We start from the raw sequence: 11,605 nt of genomic DNA, 5'->3' as shown, positions 1-11,605 counted from the left end.
CTGATCGTTATAATTATGCATTACTCCATGACCCAGGCAAGTTTCTATCTGCTTAAAGGCCGGTTTTCAAGGGTCTTTAATGTAGCCTTCAAAGTCACATCATTGTGTTAAACTTAGGACTGCCTAACAGAACGTGTTCTAGGTTCTGGCATGAACGGCCGAAAGTGCAAGAAGGCATATCTGAAAGACATACCAGCATACAGTACCAAAGGCTACCTATGTACGCCAGTTGTAACCTGATACGCTTAATGAGAGAATTCGTATCCGGGCCAGTGCCAGTTGAGGTCGAAACCTGTAGAAAAGGGACAACTCCATAAAAGAGAACATTCATTGAATTGGAGTCAAATTGGTAAATTACACAATATAGCCACCCTCCGCCATGACGTAAGCACGAGGTCGCAGGATCACATCCCGGCCGCGATGGCCACATTACAATGGGCGCGAAATGCCAAAACGCCCGTCTCCCCTGCATGGGGGTACGTTAAAGATCTCTCCTGGCGGTCAAAATAATCCAGAGTCCCCCACTACGGCGTGCCTCATAATGAAATAAGAGTGTTGACACGTAAAACCCCAGAATTCAGTTGTGCTATAGATTCGCACAGTTCTTTTCGTGTGATTTTTGCATCCACTCTCGCAATTTAAGTTAATGTGACTAGAGCGGAATGATGGCCTTCTCCAGCCACGTTGCTGGCTTCGGTGTTTCCTTTGGAAGCGGCATGCCCAGGAATCCATTGCAGCTTCGTTTGGTGGCTCTATGACGCAGCTGAAGCTATCTTAAATAAACTATCAGAGATCATGAATACGTTAGGATCACACGCGCTAAAGCCCCTTAAGCACTGAAGAGCTTACTCTGAGTCTCTGAGAATAGTCCGTGCAGCAGGTTTATCCGGCGCTTGAATGAGTTCAAGGGCCAATTTCTGTGCATAGAGCTAAGCTGTCCTTTATGCAGCCTCATGGGAAGGACGACCACTTTGACTCATTCGAATTACTTTTATGTATTTCAGCTCTTTCTTTGTTCTTGTGCAGCGCAAACTGCCAGCGTCCATTCTGCGTGCGTTGACGGTATGCATTACAAGTTGCAGACAGAGCAGAGGATGTACGGGTGATTTCGGTATACAGTGTCCAAGCACCCTAACAGAGGCCATGGTTTTCCACTTCGGAGGCGCAGCAGCAGTGGTTCTATAGATATTGCATGCACTAGGACGGCGTCTGCTGATGAAGCCTTTTCCGGAAGATGGAATAAATAACGAAGAGGCCTCAACGACACTGCCCATGGTAGCGCAGGCTTTGGGAGTGCATTCTCATGGCGTTATGACGTGACCGGCCCGATATCTCGCATCTTTGCTGTCTGAAACTCGGACAGCCATTGCAAATAGCGTCTGCAGAGCAGTATCCATTCCTGACGAGATTGTCCGTACTGTGTACTTGGCTTGTAAGGTGCTCTGCCATTCGGAACGTCTCCTCCCGTGCTGACTTCCGTATACCAGTTTATCACCATTTAGAGTGAGAACGAAGAAGCCTATGACCCACTAGACGCTTCTGTTGGGCCCTTTATAATAAACTGAACGCAGTGCGATTATCAGATCATCATCTCGCAAAAGAAATTAAGTCACTTGGTGGAACTTGCTTTGTCTGTAACCAGAATGCCCGGTCCATGGCAATGCCGCGCTAAACCCTATGTGAATATGGGAAATCCTTATTGAAAGCAATTGTTTTCCTTTAAATGGTAGATCCTCGGGAAATCTACTTACATTTTGTGTTTTCAGCCTTTGTGAGCGCACGCGTGATACCATTTTGCTTCAGAGTGTGCATGAACTTATAGCAGGCTAAATGAATTTCGGGTGTGCCTTCCGGTTAGGGTTTTTTTGCCTTGGTTATTACGTTCGTTTTCGCTATTGACTCAATATGCAGCTGTGTCTGCAGAATGTGTCTGCACGTTATATGGGGAACGGGGTACCCTCAGTAACATAACTATGCATAGAGATAGCCGTTTCTGGTGCGTCGCCTACTTTCCTGTTTAGCAACGGTTAATATGGAACAACAAAGAAAGGTGACATCGCAATTTACATATGTGGCCTCACGATTTGACATCCTTTAGGGACATTGTTTTCGCATCGGAGGCGGAATCAAGTACACGCTCTCAGGCCCGGTTAACATCAAGAGCAAAGCTATAGAAATGCAACGTTTGTAATTCACGCCGTTTTCACTTCCTTTTTTCTTCTTTTTTATTTTCCCACAAAAGTTCAGTGTGGTCTTATCTAGTACTTTCCAGGCACCTCACAGCTCCACAATTTTGAATTTCGAAAGACGCACTACTTTTCTGCCAATCAGCATTTCAAACAAGATCATGATGCCACAACCATGTCGAGCAGTCAAGTTCTGGTCTAATCTGGGTCACAGACAATCAACAAAAGTAACTACACTGCTGTATTTCAGCGCTAGCACAAAAATATCCTATATATTTACCTAAACGCTTGAACTATAACCGAAAACATGTGACTATCATTGCGACCGCTCCAGCTCCCCCACTTTTTACAAATCTCTCTGCGACGAAACATTTGCGAAGCTGTTTCCGAGTCTTGCGTGATACTAATGCTTACCTAAAAAATGAAATAATTATCTTGAAGCATAGGAAGCGTCTGGAAGTCACACAAGAAAGCAAAGGTAACTCCAAGCAAGAGAGAAAGAAAAATATAGCAACAAGATTAGACAACAAGCATACAAAAACGACCGAAGCGAACGCAGGCGCACCTTCGTTTCGCAGAAGAGAGCAGCAGAGACAGACCTAGCAAATATCCCAGGCGAGATACTCACAGACGTTGTCACACACATTATATGGCAGAAATGAGGCCCTAGCAACCGTTTCAACGTTGGAAAGGGAAATGGAAAGTGCGGAGGGAACGCAATGAGCTATATTGGTGCGTGTCGGGAAATTTCTCGAGAAAATGTAGTGCTCCACGATGAAAAGACCCGCAAATACGAGGAAGAGCCGTATAAAACTTTGAAACCGCGACGCTCGTTTTTCCATCAGGAAAAAAAAAAGATCTCAGTGTTTGTAAGTGGTAATGAAAACGGGACGAATAGAGAGGAAATGACAAAACGTTTCTGACATGAATAAAAGTATACGCAGTTAGAAAGAACAATATAATGGTTGAAGCTGCCCTCCATAGCATTAATCTTCTGTGAGTACTCTTTTAGAAATAAATAAAAATAGTGTTAAGATTTTCTGTTCCGTTCTAGCACAGCCTACCTCGCCTCTTAATATCATGGGCGTCGCATTCTTCATCTCAGCGGAAGTACTCGAACGCCGAAGCCGCACAGGTTAAGTGACATATCCTTGGCGAGAGGAGGAAGATATGGCGAAAATCTTTTCTAATTTTTGTACGAATTCTATGCGAGAAGATGTTGGGGCCTGTTAACCAGCACTGGCTAACCCTCTTCTCCTAATGCATAGATACGTTAAAAAATAACAGGCATCAATACAGAAAATGCTTTAGTGGCGCCAGATGTACAGTTCCCATGCGTGCAACAAAAACGATTCATTCCGAGCATGCTTAACTAGATAGGAAAGCAGTCCTCATAGCATAAGGTGATACCGTATTCCTCTAACGGCTTGGAGCTTTTTGCGCACTATGCTGTTATCCTACTGTCATCTCTTTAAGACCCCAACAAGTGCATTCACTTCATCAAAAATGTCCTTTTCAAAGAAGAACTCCTTCCTACCTACCTTCATATGGCGTACCTGTTCCAGCGTCTATTTCGCATACCACTTTCTAAAAATGAAACCTTCAAGAGGAACGCTTCTCCTACCTGCGTTGATATTCTATGAACTACACATTGCACCAGTAATCTATGCATAATAAAAAAAAGTTGCCTGTGGCAGATATCATAGTTCTTGTTCATGAGCTGCTCTACTCGAAGCGGCGGACAATACTTACACAGGAAACTGATGCAAAACCGACTAATTAATAGTCCGATAATTAACTTTCTAAGTAATTACAGTATGGCCCATATTGCAATCTACAAATTCTAGCCGTGGATTTCGCAAGGTTGATCCACTTAGAAAAATTTTCAGGATGACACCACTTTGGAGTTATAATTCCCGAACATTGCGGAGAAATGCATTGGCGTTCCAGTTAGTTTGTTAAGAAAACTTCGCTTCATGCACTCAAGCACACTAGTAACTGGAACGCCAATGCATTTCTCCACAAAGTTCGGGAATTTATGTCTCGAAACTGTTGCCGTCCTGAGAATTCGTTCCAAATGAATCCGCTTTGCTAAGTCCACTGCTAGAATTTGTAAATTGCACTATGGGTCATAAGATAATTACCTATTAGTTAATTAGTGAATTCTTGTTAACTAGTAAATTTTGCATTTAATTCATTGTGCAAGTAGTGTCCGCCGCTTCGAGTAGACCGGCTCATCAAATAGAATTGAGTCATCTGCCACAGGCAACCTTTAAAAAATTTGGAAAGTCTTCGCTTAAACACCCGGTATATATGCACCGTGTAATATGCTGGTTATTTGCAACATCCAGTGACTAGAATTATGGAGGAACTGACACTTCGGTTCAACTACACTGCTCCTCAGAGGATGCGAAGATTTTTCGAGTGAGCTTTGAGATCTTGCTTTTTTTACGAAACTGTGTAAGCTCTATTTACTCGGCGCGATATTTTCTTATTGAATAATGATGTCGTGCCCGTGATCGTGATGAACGGGATTATATAGAAGATACGCTAAGGAATTACTCTACGTGCACCATTTACAAAATTAGCACTAAAAAAAGAGTTAGCAATGGATAGCAGGATACTATGCGAGCGCGCAGGGATAGCGCGAGGAAACAGAAGGGAGCTATTGTAGCCAAATCATAGCAGACGACCAAGGTAAGTGCTTCTGCTCACGTCACTTCAGCGCTGTTATCAGCGCCACTATATCGGTCGCATATGATTCCATCGAGAAAGTTAGCCTCAGATTTTGGAAACGGAGATTCCGGCACGTTGGCTAAATAACTCTATAGTATGCACAAGTCTACCAAAGCACCAATGCGCTACTTGAAGTCAACTAGACTTCACGAGCGCTCTAGATTATACGAGAGCGAAGGGTCATTTTAGGGTAAGCGCACACCAGCTCACCTTCTCATTCTTTCCTTCTTACTCTTATTTTTTCCCCCATTTCCCCCCATGAAAGTGAGCGAAAGGGACGACACCTTGGTTAACTTCCTTCTTTTTAACTATCTCGCAGTCTACCTCTGTTGTTAATTTTTCTCATATGTAATGTGCGTATGTACACTTCTACAAGAGATTACATTATTTCAAGTTGCGTCACTAGTATTTGTATCCGACTAGTATTGCTTCTTACAGAGTAAGGGATTTGTCCCGCGGAAGTTCCAGAATGTTTGCCTGTACCATAGACATCTGTAACTGCTGGTGTCGAATTAGGTTTACCTGAGCTTATTGGTTTCATTCTGTGAACTGTGAAGAAACACACTTTCCGGGGCACAGCAAACAATGTGCGAAATTGTGACTTCGAAATTGTCTCTTTTGTAATTTCCTGGTTAGCAATAGCCCAATAATATGTCCCTTCATGTTGTGTATTTAAGCATTAGGAAGTCGGGTTCGCTTCGCATGGCCATACCAGAGGAGCACGGCTATAAATATGCTATAAACTTTTCAACGCACAGAATTTCAGCTGCCACGTGCTCGATTAAGCAAAAAGACGGAATTCAAGAGATAAGGAAAAGAAAGACAAGGACAAGCGCCTAGAAGCACTAGAAATTGTGCAGGAACAATAAAATAATGAAGTTTCACCTTTATCTCAGTCAAATCTGAAAAAAAAAGTATACGCTTCGTGGGCAGCACGTGGCAATCCGCTATCCTCGTTTACAGGTGGTGAAAGGGGATTAGGCAAAAGAAAAAGAAAATAACGGCAAGCTGCACTTCAGCCGATTATAGACCACGTGTGCAACGTGACGAGCCAATTACTACATAATGGATGTGGCGCTGGAGCTGGGAGCCTTGATCTGGTAAGATGTCTTAAATATTAATGCGCAGTTTCACCGGAGATTTATTGTGCAGATAAAACGCTAGTTAAGCGATAGACGAAGCGAAATAGTTGCCCGTATAGCTGGTATAACGTAATAACGTTGCGTCAGAAATGGCTTTATCTGCGTCGTTAACAAGTTTCATCAATTAGGGCCGAGTTCGCCATATTTCAGCAGCGCTTGCTGCATGTGCTTTTAAAACGATTTCTAGGATCTAACGCTGTGAAACAGCCCGTTTGCTGAGTGACGTCAAAGTGGAGGCATTCTACATAGCTTGACCTCACGAAGGTCTGAAAAAAAAAAAGATTTTTTTTTTTGCATTCGTCCTTGTGTAGCAATGCGGCCGTCTCGGTGCTGATCGAGCCCACGACCTCCCATACTCAAAAGCGCTACACCAAACCGGCCGAGTCACCGCGTCGAGTTATGCACTTTTTGAACTGGAAAGCGAAGTGCATATGTGTGAAAAGTGCAATGCGCAAGTTAATAAGTAAACTGTACGTTAATTTTTATGAAGCCAAGGGAAAATAATTCATCAACGCCTCAGGGGCACTCAAGTGGATGTTTCAATTGTGCTTCTAACAGCTTTTAAGACTCCAGTAATGGTCGCAAGCAAAATCAACAAAAAATCCGCAGAATCCTTCTCAGGATCACTGTCGATGTTAACGTGTTAGGACTGACGTATTGCAGCGACCCACCATATTGCTGAACACATCTGTATTTGCAGTCTGTAGCTGACAGTCTTAGATTTCGAACGCTTCAGCTACGTGACACATAAAGTGTCGCCGCGATTTGCCCACTTTGATACGACTTGAATATTAAATTGAATAGAATTTATTGATAGGAAAGGCATAGAGGTCGGCCTGAGCTAGTGCGCTCTATTCTGCTACTCTGCACTGGGGAAGAGGGAAGAGGAGCGAAAGTTTTGGGATGGATGATGATGATGAGAGAAGTGGTGAGTGCGTGTGTACATGAGACAGTTGTCTCGCTAAAGCCGCTAGTCGAGCTTGGTGTCCTGCAGAAACTTCAACAATATTTTTATTGCACGCATTGAAATTGCAGTGTCAGGCCATGGGCCGAGGATAGCTTCCACCGACAGTGGTTGCCTGCCAACGCTGGCTAGGAAACTGTTTAACGTCCTTCGCTCCAGCATATATGCTGGGCAGTCGCACAGTACGTGTTACAGTGTTTCGGGCATCTTTGATACGACAGTCGATCGCCAGGGTAAGCGATGACCATGCTGGCATGAATATGACTGAATAATTACGGCGTCGTAATGACGACTGCATAACGACGACGCAGTGATTACGATGGAATGACGAAGAGTGACGTCGATGGAGCGTCAGCAGCACGTTGACAATGGGATGACAATTCTCATGTGATGACGATGGTATAACAACGGTGGTGTGGCGACAGTGTCCTGTAGACGATTGGAGGGCGATGAGCATATGACGACGTTGGCGTGAACACGTAGACGTAACGAGGATAGCATGATGAGAATTGAATGACGCATTTTTAATGGCGGCTACAGAATGACCCCGACAGCATCACAATGGCGTTATGAAACGAATGCGCGGCTATGACTATCACAACGATGCCATGAAGGCAATGACATAGAGCAACAGAATGTCCACGATTCAATGACCGCAATTGGTTGACGGGCCGCCAGATTTACTTCGCCATCCTTTAGGGGCCCATGAAACGGCATTTGGTCGCTGGAAGTGTACACTTACAGAAGGACAGAGAGTATATACCAGCTAGCTTTTACCCAACGGAACGACGAAGTAAATTTCACGGACTGCTGTCATTGAAGTGCTAGGCCAACGCCACAGACATCAAGGAGTTTACGCAAGCTGCTTTCGAGGCCAGACTGGTGGTGACCTCGAAGACGTGACAAAAGGCAAGGGGGGCGGTGACAATGACGACACAGACGCTTTTTATCCAGCTAGTTTCGGTGCCATAGAGACCGCCAAGGGAACTAGTTCTTCGCGTAGCTCCCACGTGAAATCCGCTATTCAAAATGTGATCGTTTGGATAGGGAATGTCGAGGACGGACCCCAAAGTGCTTATTTGGCTCCACCTATTGTTCATAACTCGAAAGTAATTAGCGTAACTTCGCTAATTAGACACCTAATTGCGGAAATTGCTCTGTATCTTGAGGCCACCTATCCGTACACTGAAAGGGTAAACATAAGGTTGCAGGCGATATATATTGTAATGTTAAAAATGTTGTGCAGCTAAAAAAAAAAACACCATGTATCGTTCCGCATAGGACGCAGTCGTTACGCGAGTTTAGCCTCTTGTGACGTCGCTAGCGTCTTTGCTAAACTTACCTCAAGCGCCACGTTTAGGCTGAACTCTACTCATTGGTATCCCCTACACACCTTCGTAAACCATTTTGTTGCCGACTGCAATTTGTAATAAAGTCACATTTCGTTGAAAAACTTTCCTTACGCTAAGTCTATCGCAGCGTTTTTTACTGATACAAATGTTTTATTAGTTGTATTTTATTGCTTAGAAAATTCGTATTCCCTGCATATGTCTGAGTCATTTAATGTGTGCTAATATGGTTTGTCACTTTCTTGTTTTCTTGAGCTTGAAGGGAAATTCTTGCAGCAGAAATAACAGGCTCATGCTTTAGCGCGGTCGCTGGATAAAAAATTATCCAGCGGCCGTGGCTTTACACACCAAGTGATTCTGAAATTGAGAGGTAAAAGAATACGTGGCACTAAACCTTCGTTTTTGTATACCTGCGAGGAAAACCGCACGCTATTCAAATTACTCTTCAAAACGAAAAGAAACCAGCACCTGTGTAGCATCGAGCTAACTGCTTTCCTCAAACTTTGTAGGCTCGTTAACTTTACTGTATAAGTAGGTTGCGAGTCAGTACACACAGCCGATTGAGCTATGTGTGTTTTTCTCTTATTGCGCTTTCAACAAAAGTTAAGTTTAACACCCAAAACAAACTTTGGCAACTTTCTGCACTTACCATTACTTCCGGGACTCCCTGCAGCATTTACACACCATGGTCACGTAGAACCAATCATGATTGATCGTGTTTGGAAGAGATGGTTTCTCTCGCCAGTTACCGCTGCTACGTGTGAATTGGGAGCAGTAGGCCTATTACCCATATCGCCAGGACATTAACTTTTTGAGACCATTCATCATAATTCCTGGACCCACTTACGCAGCCACCCTCCACCTCTCCGAGCAGGCATTGAACTTTGTCGGCGATATATGTGGTGGTGTGTTGTACCTGCAGGCATCTTAAGCATGGAAATCAAGGTCTGTCATTTCTGCGCCTGAACACCACCTATACCACATAAAGGTTACATGGTTGATCTTCAATTTTTATAAATTTGTTCAAGATGCATGATAATGTAGTCCACTGAAGCTGTAGACTTAAAATCAAAAGTCCACTGCCGCCTACGCCGTACCACAACACTTGGAATACCTGTTCAAACTCACAAGGCCGTTCCATCCAAATGACCAGGCAACCGACACTCGTTAGACCGCTGGAGGCTTTGACCCACCCAGCACAAGTTATCATGAAGAACAACCCATATGTGTAGGGCAAGCGGCCCTGAACTGATAGCACACGGTGACAATTTTGCCGTTCGCAAGCTCACGTAGGATGTTTACTCTAAGAAGCGATATGCCCCATGAGCGCTTGTAATCTGTTTACTAAATGAGTTAAATGAGCCAAAGTGCTTGCCAGTTAAACAGCGTGCATTTTGGAACTATAAAACCATTGTAATTAGCCACTTTACTGTCAAACCTCTAGTGTTATGGTTGTGCAGGTAAATGATGTTGCGCTGTTCTAACTTGCCAAAGATTACTTGAGATGTGGGTGCTAATTTCATGTTTGGAAAAGCGCTTTACGACAACCACGCACATTTCCCGTTTAGTATATATCTTATGAAACATTTATTTGAGATATTTCATAGTTTCTTCAACGAACTTCATTCTGACATTTACATACAACGGCAAGCATTTCATGGCACGTGTACGAAGTGGTGCAACAACGCTGTTTTCAAAACGTCTGATAAAGGAACCTCTCTATATCCTTAACGGCCACCTCGGGATTTCAGTTTATAGAGTGACGATTAGGCTCAAATTGAAGCAGTGCCTCGTGTTTCCTAGTTCCGGAGAGCCTGATATTGTTTCACACGACCCTCATTCAGAATAAGCGTACATATTGTTTCTCAGGCGAGTGGTAATAGCTTCGTTGCTTGCAAGTGGAGTAATATCAATCCCAGCGTCTATCAGTCGACCCACGCACGCTTCTATCGTATTTCCTCGTCGCACCGCGAAATGGCATGAATTGATTATTTGTCTAACGTGTGTATAATGCACGATTTCTCCTAAAAAGATTTCAAAACAAAATAAAGAAAATTACAACGCGCTGCTTGCCCCTAGCAGCTGCTGCTAAGCTTCGGGTAAGTCAGAGTGGCATTGGCAATGATTAAGCATTCTCAAGCTCAGGGATTGACCTTGTGTAGTCGATCTTTTGAAATCACCTTTTGTTATGTTTTTTTTCAACCCTCTTTTCAAAATAAACTTTCACTTGACAGCCAGCGCTTCTGTCGCATGGTCTCCATTTCGTCGTTGTGTGATTTTCGCCGTGAAAAAGTTAATCAGGAACATCTACCAGCGCGCTCCGTTCCCCCTCCCCTTCTAAGTCCAGAAAGGCTTATGAAGTGTAGCGAATATCTCAGCTACGGAGAGTACATATTGTTAGGCGACGGAATTAATACGAGTTGAACAACACGGCGAATTCCACGCAGCAAAACGCATACGCTCTTTCGACAACAACGCAATGCTCAGCTTCCATCTCGAGAAGCGTAATTTGCAAGTGCGCGTCATGTTTTCGCCGTCTCAATATTATTTGTACAAATAGTGAAGCGCTCCTTGCGATATACCTGTGTCTCAAAGGCTTCAGCAAGTCTTCAAGTGCGGGAAGGTTTACACAAGCGTCACCTTCAGAGTCATTGCACCTTCAGAGTCATTCTGAGGCCCTGCAATTTCGTGACCCACTATTGCAGTAATAAATTGCAAAGCATATGAGCTGCAGCGTAGGCGCGGAGGGACTTTGACTGGTGGCACTTGCGACCGCTGCGTGGTTCACGTTTGAAGGCGGCCTATAATGTTGCCCGCTTCAGAAAGAAGTTATTTCCTGCGCGCTTGTTTGTCTTCCTGTCTGTGCCTCACCAGCGCGCGCGCTTGGCTTCTCGTTCTAAAGCTCTGTATTTGAAAAGCGAAGTTTTCCTTAGCAAGCCTCGCCGGGTTTCGTTACCATGGCTACGTCCTGGCACCGCCGCTTCGTCGCGCTTGCCTCCGCGCATTCGCGGCCATTGCAGCACCTGCTGTACGGAGGAAACGAAAGAAACAAAGAACCACAAAGCTCCCTTTTGCATCCACGGCTGCACGTTAATGAGGAAGTAAACGTTTTCAGTAGATACAATGGTTTCGAATTGCGCTACGTATATACTCATGTGCACGTTGCCTCTGACTGATACCTTCATGGCGTCCGTCCTGCTCGCTAGTCAGCAACTCCGCTTAAAGAAT

The 11,605-nt window shown here is 44.2% G+C and overlaps 1 long non-coding RNA gene across 1 annotated transcript in view; it reads left to right on the top strand.

The window, feature by feature from the left end:
* Positions 1–5,888: 5,888 nt before the first annotated feature.
* The window catches only part of LOC139050790 (uncharacterized), a 77,613-nt gene continuing 71,896 nt past the window's right edge, over positions 5,889–11,605 (top strand). The window contains exon 1 of the long non-coding RNA XR_011509079.1: positions 5,889–6,022. This is a non-coding gene — a long non-coding RNA (uncharacterized lncRNA). The remainder of the gene's footprint in view (positions 6,023–11,605) is intronic.

This window comes from Dermacentor albipictus, chromosome 10 (genome assembly GCF_038994185.2).
Source record: "Dermacentor albipictus isolate Rhodes 1998 colony chromosome 10, USDA_Dalb.pri_finalv2, whole genome shotgun sequence".
Lineage (NCBI taxonomy): Eukaryota > Metazoa > Arthropoda > Arachnida > Ixodida > Ixodidae > Dermacentor > Dermacentor albipictus.
This window is presented reverse-complemented; position numbering and strand designations above follow the sequence as displayed.